Below are 13,710 nucleotides of genomic sequence, written 5' to 3' on the forward strand. Positions count from 1 at the left end.
CTGGCTGTATAGCCTAAATATGGGAAAGGGGAAAAGTCAAGACGTGGAAGAAAAAGAGTATGGTGTGTCCTTCAAAGATTGTTTAGGAAAAATGAAACTATTTGTTCTGCATGTCTGTGCTAGAAAAGAGACCTAATGGGCATCAGTTACAAGAGAGGTGCAAGATCTCTTGTAGGCAAGGTGAGGTTTCAGGATTTCCTGTCTTTTAATAAGGATTTTAGGGTTCTGTCCCTTTACTAAACACATGAATCTGTAGCTCAGAACTCTGTACCAGGAAATTGCCTGTATTCCACCCACTGGAGTGGATGTGGGCTGTGATCAAGGTTTTACATTCTTGTTTCTTCTTGAGAGCACGTCCTGATTAAGAGCAGAAATGGACTCGTGGTGCCCCTACTTGGTTACGGGAGCTAGGCAAATCCCTTTCTGGTAAATGAATTTTATGTATTAATTGCTGAGACCTAAAGATATCCAAAGTGTCATTCAGTTTGAGTCACCTGATTATTCTTATCATCAAGAATATTTTCTTCCTTGCCTCCTGTTCTTGAATTTGCATTTAGTCCTCTTGAATTCTTAAGAGTCTTTGATTTGGTGCAGGCTATGATTTCACCTTTTAAAAAGGGAGATTTCTGCATAGTTGTCACCTTTGTTAGGTAGATGAGAGACACCTTGTGGCTCCTCCTTGCATGAGAGTATAGGATATTCCTTTACATAGGTCTGAAGTTTTCTCCTGAAAGTAGTTCTTTACCTCTATTTACACCTAAACATAAAACCACTTGGGATTTTCCCCTTGTCACATGTCAACATGTCAGAGCTTTCCACTGCTGCTTGTTAAAACTTGCTTAGTGTCCACAGTATCAGAGAGCTCCTGAGCTCAAGAGATCTGAGGACAGAGCTTTTCAAATGCAAAAGATTGTTTGGTGGCTTGCTGATTGCTTGTGGTTAACCAGTATGTGAATGTAAATATAAAAACAGAAAGTGCAAAGATTAAAAAAAAAAAAGTCAGTAAGTGGAGTTCTGGAGATGTACAGCTGACATTTATTCACTACCCCATCACCCTGGTGGCTCCAGGGACTATGAAGACTGGAGATATTCCAGAACTGTCTGGACGCAATCCTGTTCCATGGACATTCTGCAGGGTAAATGTCCTGTGGTGTTTGCAACACTGCTAACATGATTTTTGTTTTTTAAGAAGTAGTTTGTGTATTTCTAAAAATATATCAGTCAGACATAAGTATGTGACGGGCCTCTTCTGCTTCTGCATAAGAAAGCACAGTCCTCCTGTGCAGTTTTTATTTTGGGTTGGTTGGTTTAGATGATTTAGGTGTATTTAAAGGAACGCATAGGCTTAGCTGTATATGTAGGTGGAAGCACTTAAGAACCCCCACAAAAGGAAAGGTTGTGTCCTACTTGTGGAGGAATGGTCAACACCACCAAGTTTTTAGATCATGCAAAATCAAGTGTCAGAAAACAGCAAGGGGTTATGATCTCACTTCTGTTTATATTTCCTAAGATTTTCATTTAACGTGCATGTGTAATTTAATAAATATTTCTATATTGACAGAGAAGTCAATTGCATAAAAGCAGGGTTTGCTCCAGGAAGGTTGTCATGTTCATGAAGCACAGGAAATTCTCTTGCCTTTGCATGTTTGGTGAATGTTTTCTTCACCAGAATACTCCCTACCTCAACCAACTGTGTATTACGTGGTGTGCTTCCTGCAAGCTAAAAAGGGAGGGACAGGTGGTGTTTTTGTTCTGGTTTTAAGTGCTTAGAATATATTTAGGATTTGTGGATGTTTTGGTGATGGAAAGAAGGTGCATTGACAGAAGATCTCAAACTTGAATCTGTTGTTTTTTTTGAACAGATTGTTATTCTGTTTAGGATATTTACTTACTGATAAACAATCCTTTTCATTAAGCCTAAACTAAATTTGTAGTGACAGAGCATATTGAAACTGTCTCAATGCTATATTACTATATTAGTGAATCTGGCAGCAGCAAGTTATTAATTAATAAATCTTTCATAAGTTATTTGTATTGCCACTAAATAGTTCCTGTTTTAAATTCAGAGAAATATTGTGCTTGACAGAAAAGTCGGAAACATTTTGCCAATGAAAGGCTGCTACAAGATCACATGAGGAAACACGGTAAGTTAGAGCTTCTTAAAATGAAACATACTTTTCTCAAGGTTAGATAAACTACAGGTCAGATAAACAACAGAGTTACAAGCATTGTTATATCAGCTAAGAAAATTGATATATGAACCTAGGTCAGCTGTGTTACAAATGCTGGAAAAGTAAGAGCTTTACTGCCTGTGCCTCTGAGGCATGGAAATTCCATCTTTGTGCCTTCAAACCCAAAAAGTTTAGGGGGCTTTTCTCTTTTGCAGTGGCTCCCATGCAGATGTTTATTCTCCTCTTGCACCTCTGTTTATTTGCTTTCACGACCCAGGCTGGGTGAAAGCCCAAGGTGTGTTTCAGCTTGGGCTGCAGCCCTGCAGCACATCATCAGCCCTCACTCACACAGCCCAGTCCTTCCCTGACCTAACCACAACCTCCCTCGGGTCCCCAGAGATTCCCACAAGGCCGACTACGGCAGCGATGACTGTCTGGGAAGAATCCTGGTGCATCTAAGCACGAGGAAAACCTGTGATACTGCTGTCGGACACACAGGAAATGCAGAGGCGCGGCTGGGTCTCTGCCTTGGGAATGGGAATATTCCAGCCATGCAGCCAGACCTGGGAACATTCAGGTTGTATAAACACACGAGTGGCTTTGCGCAGACTTGCTCAGTCGGGGAAGAGTCTGCTTTCTAGTTGCATTCTTAAGGAAATGTGATTTTTCACTGACTACAACTCCACACGTTGATGCTTAGCAACTCCGCATTTCATTAGATTAGACTCAGGGTGCTTTTGGAAAGAAATTGGAAATAAATCCAAAACTGAGATTTTATTTCTGTTTTATTAACTCATGAAGCTGTTTGAATACGCTGTTTGTTTGTTTGGTTGGTTTTTTTGGTTTTTTTTTTGATTAAAGCGTAGCAGATTAAGATAGATCTGATATATTAAATAAAGCACCTGGCTAACTGAACTATTTGTTTCTCAGTACTCTGGCTTGCACTTAAACTTTGTGAATTGTACAATGTGCCCTGGCTGTCCTTGTCCCCTGATAACTCTGCCTGTGTCCTGCTTTGCACAGCCAGGGAAAATCTCAAGGTGGGCCGAGTAGGAAACACGGCTGATGTGAAACCTGTGTAAGTGAACTTGGCTGAGGGAGCTGGGAGGCATCCCAGGGTCCAGCTGCTCAGGCACAACCTAAACCCATTCAGATATTGAAGCCTGTTACGTCCCTGGTTCATGATTCAGCTTTCTTTAGCAATTCTGGCAGCACACATGTCTGCATGTTGGTGCAGAATGCCAGTGCAGACACGACATTCCCATATTCCTACCCCGGCGTATTGCGTACAGCTTGCTGATAAAATATTGAAAATTCTCTTTTAAAGAGCTTGCTTACCTATAAGAAATTATTCTGAAATAAGCTGTGATGTGAAATGCAAATGCTGTAGATATTCTGAAATCCCTCCCTGCATGGGCACATTCACATGGCAGACAACTAAACGTGGATACTCCCATTCCAAGAGCCTGTTAAATTCACTGACACAGTTTTGCAGATTAAGTTATTTCCAGACGGGTTTTCCGCATGAAACTATTTATGTTAGGGAGAAAACAAGAACAAAATTCCTGGCCTGAGACAAACTATGAGGAAAAATACCTGTGCAGGGAGTGATCCTGGAGTAGCTGCTATGATTATATTTTTTTTGAGACAACATGACTGTTTTCCTCTGGACATTTGTAAAGCAGTGGGCTGATTATAAAACAATGCATGGTTTCAAACTCCTAAAAACCCCAGTTTTATCCAAATTCAAGCATTCTTTATGGGTTGCTGATTCACACACACAATCAGGGTACGTCCTTCCAGCCCTGCCCGCCCCTCTGCCAGAGGTTCTCCCAGCTCCAGAGTCAGAGCGATCCCATATCTCACAAGCCCTGAGCAGGGCTGTGCCTCGAGGAAATAGATCCCACCTGGAAGGGGGAGGCAGAGGACGGACACTCTTCCTGCCACCTTTGTGAGCGTGGTAATACCTCAAACACCAAAAGCAATTTGCCAGTGCTTGTCTGTCAGGAGGCCTCCAGACAACGTCCACCTCTTAAAAACCATCTGAAAGTGCCAAGGGCAAAACAATAATCATCATTTTTGTGACGGCCTGGAGGGTGAAACATGATCCTCTACATCTTTCCATCTGTTTTCTGGAAGTAACCTGAAACGCTGTAAATCGACCATTATTTCACTACCCTCTTTATTGGATCTGCATTTCATTTGATCTCATTCTTTCTCTGTGTATTTTATTCCTAACTGCATTATAATATGTCAATTTTAATATGGTATTTTCATTTTTTCTTGTCATGTAGAAGAAAGTATCTTGGTGAAGCTGTGATACAGAACTGAAAAAATGGGGTTTTTTCCCCCCCACCATAATTCCTTTGTCTCCTCTGTGACAGCAGGTGACAAAATTTGAGGCTCATGGCATGGTGATGTGACAAACCAAGTTGCACATATAAGCACTGGCAAATTATTTTTAACATTCCCTGAGAAGATGAGAAGCTTAGCCTTTGGGTGCTGGAAATGGGGTAAAATGCATCAATATTTTAAGTATTTTTGAGTTCACATTGTTGGGAATAGAAGGAAATAATTGGAATTTCTATACCAGAGAGGATGAGTGGTAATGGACAAGAATTTTGTCTATGTGAACATAAAGAAAGGGTCATGGTTGTGGAAAAATAACTTGGATTTGGGCATGGTGTGGATGTGTGGGAAGAAAGAGGGAATGGAAAAAGAAATTAAGAGCACATCAAAGAGGCGTCTGTACTATCCCCTTTCCACAGGTGGAAAAACTGAGGCAGAGAAGCAATTTACACATATCCCGCTTTCACTTGTCATTGTCAGAGCCAAAAATTTCTACCTCCCAGTCCTAAACATTAACCACAAGGCTATTCCTCTGTCCTATTATATCTGTTATTTGTTTTACCTTGTTTTCAGTTCTAAGAGTGCCTCTGATCTACATAAACATGTTGAAACACACAGTGATTCAGGTGCCTACAGCTGTGATGTTGAAGGATGTGGTTTTATTTCATGGACTTCACGGACTTCGAGACAGCACTGCAAGAGAGAGCATGTGGTGAGTATTTTAAACAGCAGGATAAAATAGATTTCTGTAAATGAGACTGAAGTTTCAAATCTATGTGCATTGGTTCCGTGTGAGTTAATGAAATATTTTATTTTCATCAATCAAGCATTTATTTACACACATTCCTGGGACTCTTGCAAGTATTATGCAAATACCTGATTCCTCCTTTTGAGTGCTTTCTGTAAGATTCATGCAGTTGCATTCTCAGAGTCTTGAACTCTGGCCAACCTCCTCCCACCTCCTTTTTTTTTTTTGAGGGGAAAAACCCCACATGCCAATTCTAATCTCAACAGCAAAGTATTTCAGGGATTAAAATCCAACATCACCTTTCTGTATTGGAGCTCCATGCTTAGAACTAATATGTTACCTGAAAATAGGGAAACTTTTAATCATGTGAGTGTGGTCACACATTAAAATTCACTTTGGGCTGCTATAATTTATGCATGCTTGCTGCCTGTTTCTTCAGCTTCCTGAGCTGTGATCACTGCTGCACTGTAAAATGAATGTATTTTAGTGGGATCTGTTGTCACCCTGCTCTTGGAGATCTGCAGTACTGATGGCCAGTGCAGAGAATTTCCACCTTCACTGGGGTTCCTTAATCAGACAAGTTCTAATAACCACAAACTGGAAATATTTTAGGAAGCTATTCCAAGAGTTCTTCAGTTACTTAGTGTGGTTTTCCCCTTTTCAACAGGGGATTAGTTTTTGTCATATATACGTGCAAACCTCCCATGATTTTAACAATCTTTCTTTCCAAGATTAATTCTGAAATATAAATTCCATACCTGTCAAAACTTTTCTCCTGGAGTTACTCACTGACCTGACATCTTCAAAAAGTTCACAAACTCAGCAGCCATTCTCATTTCAGGTATGTTGCCAGCAGATTCTTGATCAGATCATAAAGTACTTTTTTCTAAAACGTTCTCTTTTAGAGATCCAGATAATTAATTTAATGTTTTCTTAATTCAGGTTCTGTTTTAGACATTCTGAGTGTGAAACAATTTACTACTTTACATTAGGTTTTCCATCATGATAGTGAAATTTAAAATGGTTCAACCAAGGAAATAAAAGCAGTTTTCGCTTTTATAGCTTTTACAGCTGTGAAAAATCTTGTCACCTGTGTTGTTGGAACCGATTTTTTAACCCTGCAAATTGTAGCCACCAAAGAGAGTACAGAAATATATGAACAGCTTCTGTAGCATAAACAAGCTGTTCCCTCCGTTTCGGAAAATCCAACAAATTAAATATTATTATGAATATGTATCTCCTATTTTCTCTTACATGCTGGTTATTTGATGAAATCTACTTATTGGAACCCTCTTGGCAGGTGTTCCATCCCAGAGAGTGCCTTTTGTTTGAGTGCCACATAGTAAACAACAACACAATTCATCTTTTAATTGCTGACATTATCAGTTTTGGCAATCTAATTAGATGTTACTCTTATTTTCTGCTGCAAATGCTATGTTTGTAGTTTTTGTTTTCACTATTTTCAACTTTTTTTTCCCCTCAGACATAAAGATGACAATGAAAGTCATCAGAGTTTGGATGCAGCCAAGGGTTTGGCTCAGAATCTCTAGATGGTGACAAATAAATCTTGACCAAGTCAAAATAGTTTTGGAAGACAAGAGGGGACACTTGAACAAGCTCCAGCGCCCATCACCAGCTACTGGAGAAAATGTCCTGGTAGAAACAAACATTTCTCTGCCAGAGCCAGTTTGTGTTGACCTTCAGGCTTTGCTGGGAACGTGTTTTACTTCTGCTGAAATTGATGAGCAACACCAATCAGCACCAATCAGCACCAATCAACACCAATCAGCACCAATCAACGTGGTGGAAAACTTGGTAGAAATGCAACTGCGCTTGGGAATTCAGGTAGATTTCTAGAAAAACAGTCTTTTGTTGGATTTCTACTATGAAAAATAATCAGGTTTTTTACTCTTTGGAAGAGGCTTGCTTTCTTAAACAGAGCAAGTTTCAAAGTTTTCTCTTTTATCCTTGTCAAATCTCGTATATAACACTGTGTTTTCTCAGCTTTCTTGTAAAATTATTCTGATGTGCTCGGAGAATAGATGCAAGATCAACACAACGTTATGCACATACAGGAAGTTCATTTGTACCCTTTTTAAGAAGAAACTTTTAAGTTCTGTATTTTCATATAGCATATACATGTGTTCAGTTATTTATTAAAAAAATACAGTCCATAGGGAAAATCTTGAGCCAATGCACAAGAGTTTGAGTTGGTAGGTAAAAAGTCCCATTTTTTTATTAGCCCATGACGTTATTTATTAGAAATTAGCTAATAGTTTGTGAGATGTAGAGAAGAATATAAAAATGTTGGCAGGTTTCTTAGCTTTATTGAGTGACTTCAAAAACACTTCAGGAGCTGTTAGAGAGACTTTCTTGCTACAATGGAAATATTACAAAGGAATTTAAAAGCTCCGTTGCAAATACAGTCAGAATAAAAGGGGCAGGTGTAAAAATCTCCCCCCCATGGCTGTTCCTGTCTCAGAAGCTCCTGCTTTGCAGGCAGCTGAGATCTCTGTGCTCAGATTTGAATCTTATTAAATGTGCTGGGCTGTAAAATGATGTTTCAAGAGCACTTGAGCCATCTGTGCAGAGGGGGAAGGCCAGACACATGTGGGTGTCAGCCTGATTTTAATCTGCTTTAGTGCATGAATCAGGGAGGCAGCATTTTTAATACTTTACAGCTCAGGTAAAACTGACTCACGTTTCTCTGGGCAATGGATTGGTACCACTATAGCCTCTGGGATTTCCCCTGCTAAATATCAAAGGCCTGCAACAAGCAGCAGAGGTGTTAACGCTTCCCAAAGAAAGAGTCTTTTATAATGGAAAGTATTAGTCAGCCAGAACACACAGGAGCCTTTTCCAGGTTTTTACAACAGCTTACCTGAAGTCTCTAATCCAATATTCCACATTTTACTCCCCATGCCTGATGGGGAGGTCGCTGCCTTTGGTGCAGGCTGCACTGCAGGTAGCAAGGTTAATTTACACCAAGGCCATTCAGGGCTTCACAGGGCAGATTAAAACACGGCATTTATTGGATTTGTACTTGTGCTGTGGAGCTGCACTTGCTGGCCAAGAATATGACCTGCAAGTCGTAAATTCCCACCACTTACATTTTGTAAGGTAAAATCAACTGTGGGGTCAGACCAAATGGGATGATAACTTATTCGTGAAGAACTATTTTTGAAATTTTTTTTTAAATAGTTGCTCTTGGTTATGCTGCTAAATGACACTCTAGAGTTTTATTCTGTTGTTGCTTAAGTACCTGGTTTATTTCATTATTATTTACAGAGTTTGCATTCACACAAGGGGTTGGCAAAGATAGTAAGTTACATCCATTTTTTTGGTCAGTAGTAACTTACAGTTTTGTATTAGTTTGTATACAGAGGTTTTGCTAACACCCGTGTATCTAGTAGACAACAGCAGTTAGCAAAGAAGAATTTCAGGGTTTTTTTCAGGGGTTTTTCAGATTTGATGGCAAATTTTTTAATAATCTTACGTTAAAATTTTAATAATCTCATGTTGAGATGCTAATAATATTTCGTTACGACTTTAACAATATTTTATATTATATATTAAAATATTAATTTTAATATTTAATAAATTCAGATTATTAGCACCCCAAGATGCTGCTGTGAATGTACAAAATAAAAGATCAAGCTGAAAGCATTTTGGTGACAAGCAGAGCCTTTTTTTTTTTTTTCCTGATTTTGATACCAGTTTTTTTTTCTTTTTTTGGGTGCTGAACCAACTGTGCGTGAACCCATTTGGGGTTTGAAAAGTAGAACTTTGGTTGTGCTTAACTTTCGAAGTGATTCTGAAGCCGATTTCTCCGCAGCAAGGGCTGAGCGCTGTCGCTGAGAAGAGGGCAGGGAGCGCCTGCGGCCGGAGCGCTCGGAGCGCACACGGGGCTTGTGGCTCGCGAATCCCTTTGTCCCACGCACACTTCACCCCGTGCCTCCCAGGAGAAAGCGGCTCTGCCACAAACGAGGCATCGTTTGCCGGGATTTGTGGGATCCAGCCTGAAAACCAGCTCGTGGGCTGAGGTGGCCGTGAGTCAGCGGGGACCGGTTCTCGTGGAGCCGGAGCATCAGATAAGGAGCTGGCGCAGGATGGAAAACCAGCGCGGTGTCTGGCTGCGGCTCTGGCACGGGATCCCTGGGGATTTCGGTGCGACCAGCCCAGCCCTGGGCTCTGTGGAGGCAGGAGGAGCTCGCCGTGCTGGCAAAGAGCCCTTCTGGCCGTGCCCTCGGAGGTGGTGCCCTGCAGCGCAGCCGGGAGCAGGGAAAAAATGTACCCGAAAAATGAGCGCGGCTGCCGAGGAGCAGAGCGAGACCGAGCTGGGGGAAATCATGCAGAACGTGTTTGCTGTTCTCAGAAGGTTTAAGAATTAAAATGTAAACCTAGGCATTCTTCTCCCGAATACCACACAAACAACCGTGCTAGTCATTTGCTGCTAACGTAAATGTGATTAATTTTTTTTTTAACTAGTAGTTTTTCACATTGTACAGGGTCTCTACCATCATATACAGAGCTGATAACAAGGTGCATGTAAAATTTGGGTTGTTTAATACTTCTCAATTAGGTTCCTGAATGCAGGGCTTTTTAATTATTCTTAGAGAGGAAGAATGTTAGCAAAGAGAGTTCAGTAGTTTCTATAAAGCCGTAGTGAAAAAGCACAGTGTTTGTCTCTGGGAAAAAAAGAATCTCAAAGCTGGTTCACTAAGCAGTGCTGTTATTTTGCACAAGCTTTAAAGTGTAGTGTCTGGGAGAGGAGTGGTTGCCCTGATACGGTTTTTAGCATATAATTCCATGAAATAAGGCATGTTAAAAGCAATCTGCAAAGCCTACCTAAAGCCCCAAACCAGTAATTTTCTTTCTAGATCACATCAAATACAGAGTTTGTTCTGTTACTGTCTACAGCAAGAAGCTTATGTGATCTCCAGCAAATGATGATGTGCCTCAGTTCTCTGCCTCTAAAGAAGAGTTCTCATCTTTACAAGGAAGCCACAAGGTTTTTATTAACCTGTGTTCTCATTTGTTCAGCTATGGCGAGCACTAAAACCACTCTGCTGAAGGCCCAAGCGTGGTCTCCAAACTGCCTTTTAATTCCTGGCTTAACTTTCGTGCATCCAAATCAATTTATAAAGGAACGAATTCCTGGGGTGCTTAGCAGGCAGAGCTGCCATTACCTTCAGCTCTGAACTCACAAAAATTCACACATGTGCCCAGAGCAGTCCAGTCCAGTGTGTCATTGACTTCAGAAGGATTATCTGCACTTTGCTTTTTAAAATACTTCCTTCAGTAAAAGTTGGTTTCAGAATTCCCACCTTCTTCCTACTGCTCATTTCCATCTCCACACCACACTTCTCCACGGTTCGTGAGGGTGCTTTACGTGAGACCAGCAAGGAACTCCAGCATCTTCTCCAATGTGCAACCGTGCCCCTTTCATCACCTTCTTCCGGAGGCAGTTTCCTTCCAGCCCACTCGCCTCCCTTGCTGTTGACATTAAGGAGCACCTGGTCAAGCAGGCCAGCTTTCTGATCTGTCTGAAAACTAACCAAGGGAGTTTTTTTTCAGTGAGATCACTGAGCTGATTCAGTTACCGTTCAACCACGTGAATGCAAATGCAGCCGTGTGAATACCAGCACAAGAAGGGGACAGCAGCCTCCTTCAGAGCTTTGGGTTGGCTTAACCCAGCTGCACTATTGCACCATCTGTGTGTAAAAAGCCAGACATAGCTAAATATTTGCAGAGTGGTCAAAGAGATGGATTTTTGTTTAATAGTTTTGCAAATTAGTGCTGTTTTATATCAACTTTAAAGCTGTTACCTCGTTGCCAGCTGCTCTCTGCTCACAGAATGTAAAAGCAAAATAGTTTAGCTCTAACATACAGGACAAAGGTGCCCTGAGACCTTCTGAAGCATCAGGTTGGTTGAGTTCACTCATGCCAAGCAACCCTTTAGAAACATTTCATTCTAAAAAGACCAGGCTGAAGCACTGGATTGAATCCTGTTCTCTGAAAGGACTGGGAAATACTGCAAGACACCAATGCAGAGTAAGAAGAGAGTTTCTCTGCTGTGCCCCTGCTAACATACACGCAGAGGAGAGAAGGAATTACACGAGACTGGTTACCTTGCCACAAAAAGAGAAATCAGGTTGGTTGCACAGGATTTGTTCTCGATAAACCGAGTACTGACTGTTGTCAGCCTGGCCAACTATTAAGATATTTTTAATTTTTATTTTACTTATCTATTTATTTATTTATTTTTATTCAGTGACTTGACTGCTCTGGAATTCACTTGCTGGCTTCTTTTTCTGCCTCTTGAAGACAAGCTCATCTGATGTCCTTTCCTAGCCTTCCTACACTTCATCAAGAAAAAGCTCAGAGTCTGGGAAGCCAGTCCTCTAAGCACCTTAAATGTGAATTTTATTTAGGCCTAGCCCTTTTGAAAGCACTTAAGCAATTGAAATTCTCTCAGATGAGCTCTTTCCGTGTTCTGTCATGAGCTCTGACTCCTTTCTTGCTTGGTGTTTGTTGAATTAATTCTCAAATCACAGTGGAGGCAGAAGATACACATTTTATTTTCTGGTTAAACTTAACTGCCAGCTAAGTGCAAGCTGGGTTTTGTCTTGCTTAACTTTCACCATCTTCCCAGTGAAACAGGAGTTTGAGTGACAATGCATCATTAGAGGAATTAAGTATCTGGTGTGCTATTTGGAACAAAGTCATGCACTCTTCGAAAAGTCCAGGCCCCTGGTTCCCCAAATCACTTCAGTTTAAGCAGAGCTCCTTGAGAGCATGGCACACTCTCCAGGCTGATCCACTGAGAGCTGAATCCCAAAAAAAAGCAAGGAACAAGTCAGGATGATATCCAGGAGAAGATGACCAGATCAAGGTGTATTGTTGGGTCATAGAGGTGACCCATGAGCTTCTCTCTACACACAGCGATTTCTTATTCCTGATTTATTTATACATAGATGTTCTCATTCAGAGTAAGCCATTGTTTAGTTTAATCCAGAGTAAATTAAGCAGGAAGAAATCCATGTGGAATAAAGCTTTGAGAACAAGCTTCATGTCCTGCGTCTTTTGAAAGTAATTAAATGTCTCTGTAGACTCTTTTTTAAACGGAGCTTTGCAAAGAACAGCTATTATCCTGGCTTTAAAACACATTGTCCTCTATCTATTGCCCAACCTGCCAGATTAAATGACACACACTGGCTGCCTAGAACAATCACCTCGAGTCTGATACTCAGTGTAACAAAGAAAGACGAGCTTTACTAACCTTCAGACCTGTGATAGGTGTGAAGGTCGCGATGCAGATCAGAGCAATCTCTTCACCATCCTGTTACATACCAAAGGGTGCAGGCTCCTTCCTTCCAAGTGCAGCATCCCAGTGACAGAGTGAGACCCTGTATCCATTGGTCTGAGTCATGGCTGGACATGAGCCCAGGTGTGTCCAGATGGCCGAGAAAGGCAATGGCACCTGGCCTGTATCAAAAATAGTGTGACCAGCAAGACCAGGGCAGAGATTGTCCCTCTGTGCTGGGCACTGCTGAGGACACACCTCGAATGCTGTGTCCAGTGCTGGGCCCCTAAATGCAGGAAAGATACTGAGGTGTGTCCAGGGAAGAGCAAAGGAGATGGTGAAGGATCCAGCGAGTCAGTCCTGTAAGGGGTGGCTGAGGGAGGTGAGAGTGTTTAGTCAGGAGCAAAGGAGGCCCAGGGGGGACCTTCTGACTTTCTACAACTCCCTGACTGGAGGGGGCAGCCAGGGGGGTCAGGCTCTGCTCCCAGGGAACAAGGGACAGGATGAAAGGCCACAGCCTCAAGCTGCACCAGGGGAGGTTCAGGGGGGAATTAGGAAGAATTTCTTCACTGAAAGGGTGGTCAGGCATTGGAAGGAGTACCCAGGGAGGGGCTGGAGTCCCCATCCCTGGAGGTGTTCACAAAACTGGATATGGCACTTAGTGCTATGGTTTAGTTGACGAGGTGGAGATTGGTCAGAGGTTGGACTTGATGATCTTGGAGGTCTTTTCCAAACAGAACGATTCTGGGAGTCCTGTGGTCCCTGCAATTAGATCCACAAAAGGATCCAGGAAATCTAGCGCTGGGATCATCAAAGCTTCTAGTCCCACAGGCACCTAAAACCCAGAGACGTGTCAGTTCTCGGCAATAGCTTCCCGGAGCCTAAAAATTGTTGCTTCAGAGCGTGCCTGGACAGACAGCAGCCTGGGGCGGGCTGGCCGGAGTCCCACACACCGGGCCGGGATGCACAGGTCAAGGGACGGAGGCACGGGGGCCCGCTGCGGTTCCCTGGGCAGGGGAAAAAGAAAAGGCAGGAATGCGATGGCTGGTGCTTCCCTCTCCTTTATTTAACAGCTTGTTTGTCACACCTTGTTTGTCAGAGCTCAGCAGCGTGCGCGGCGCTCCCCTCCCGCCCCA

At 42.1% G+C, this 13,710-nt stretch overlaps 1 pseudogene; it reads left to right on the plus strand.

Annotated features, from left to right (window-relative positions):
- Positions 1–4,585: 4,585 nt before the first annotated feature.
- On the plus strand, positions 4,586–11,969 carry LOC116440370 (annotated as a pseudogene).
- The last annotated feature ends 1,741 nt before the right edge of the window (positions 11,970–13,710 follow it).

The sequence above is a fragment of the Corvus moneduloides genome, chromosome 2, assembly GCF_009650955.1.
Source record: "Corvus moneduloides isolate bCorMon1 chromosome 2, bCorMon1.pri, whole genome shotgun sequence".
Taxonomy (NCBI): Eukaryota; Metazoa; Chordata; class Aves; order Passeriformes; family Corvidae; genus Corvus; species Corvus moneduloides.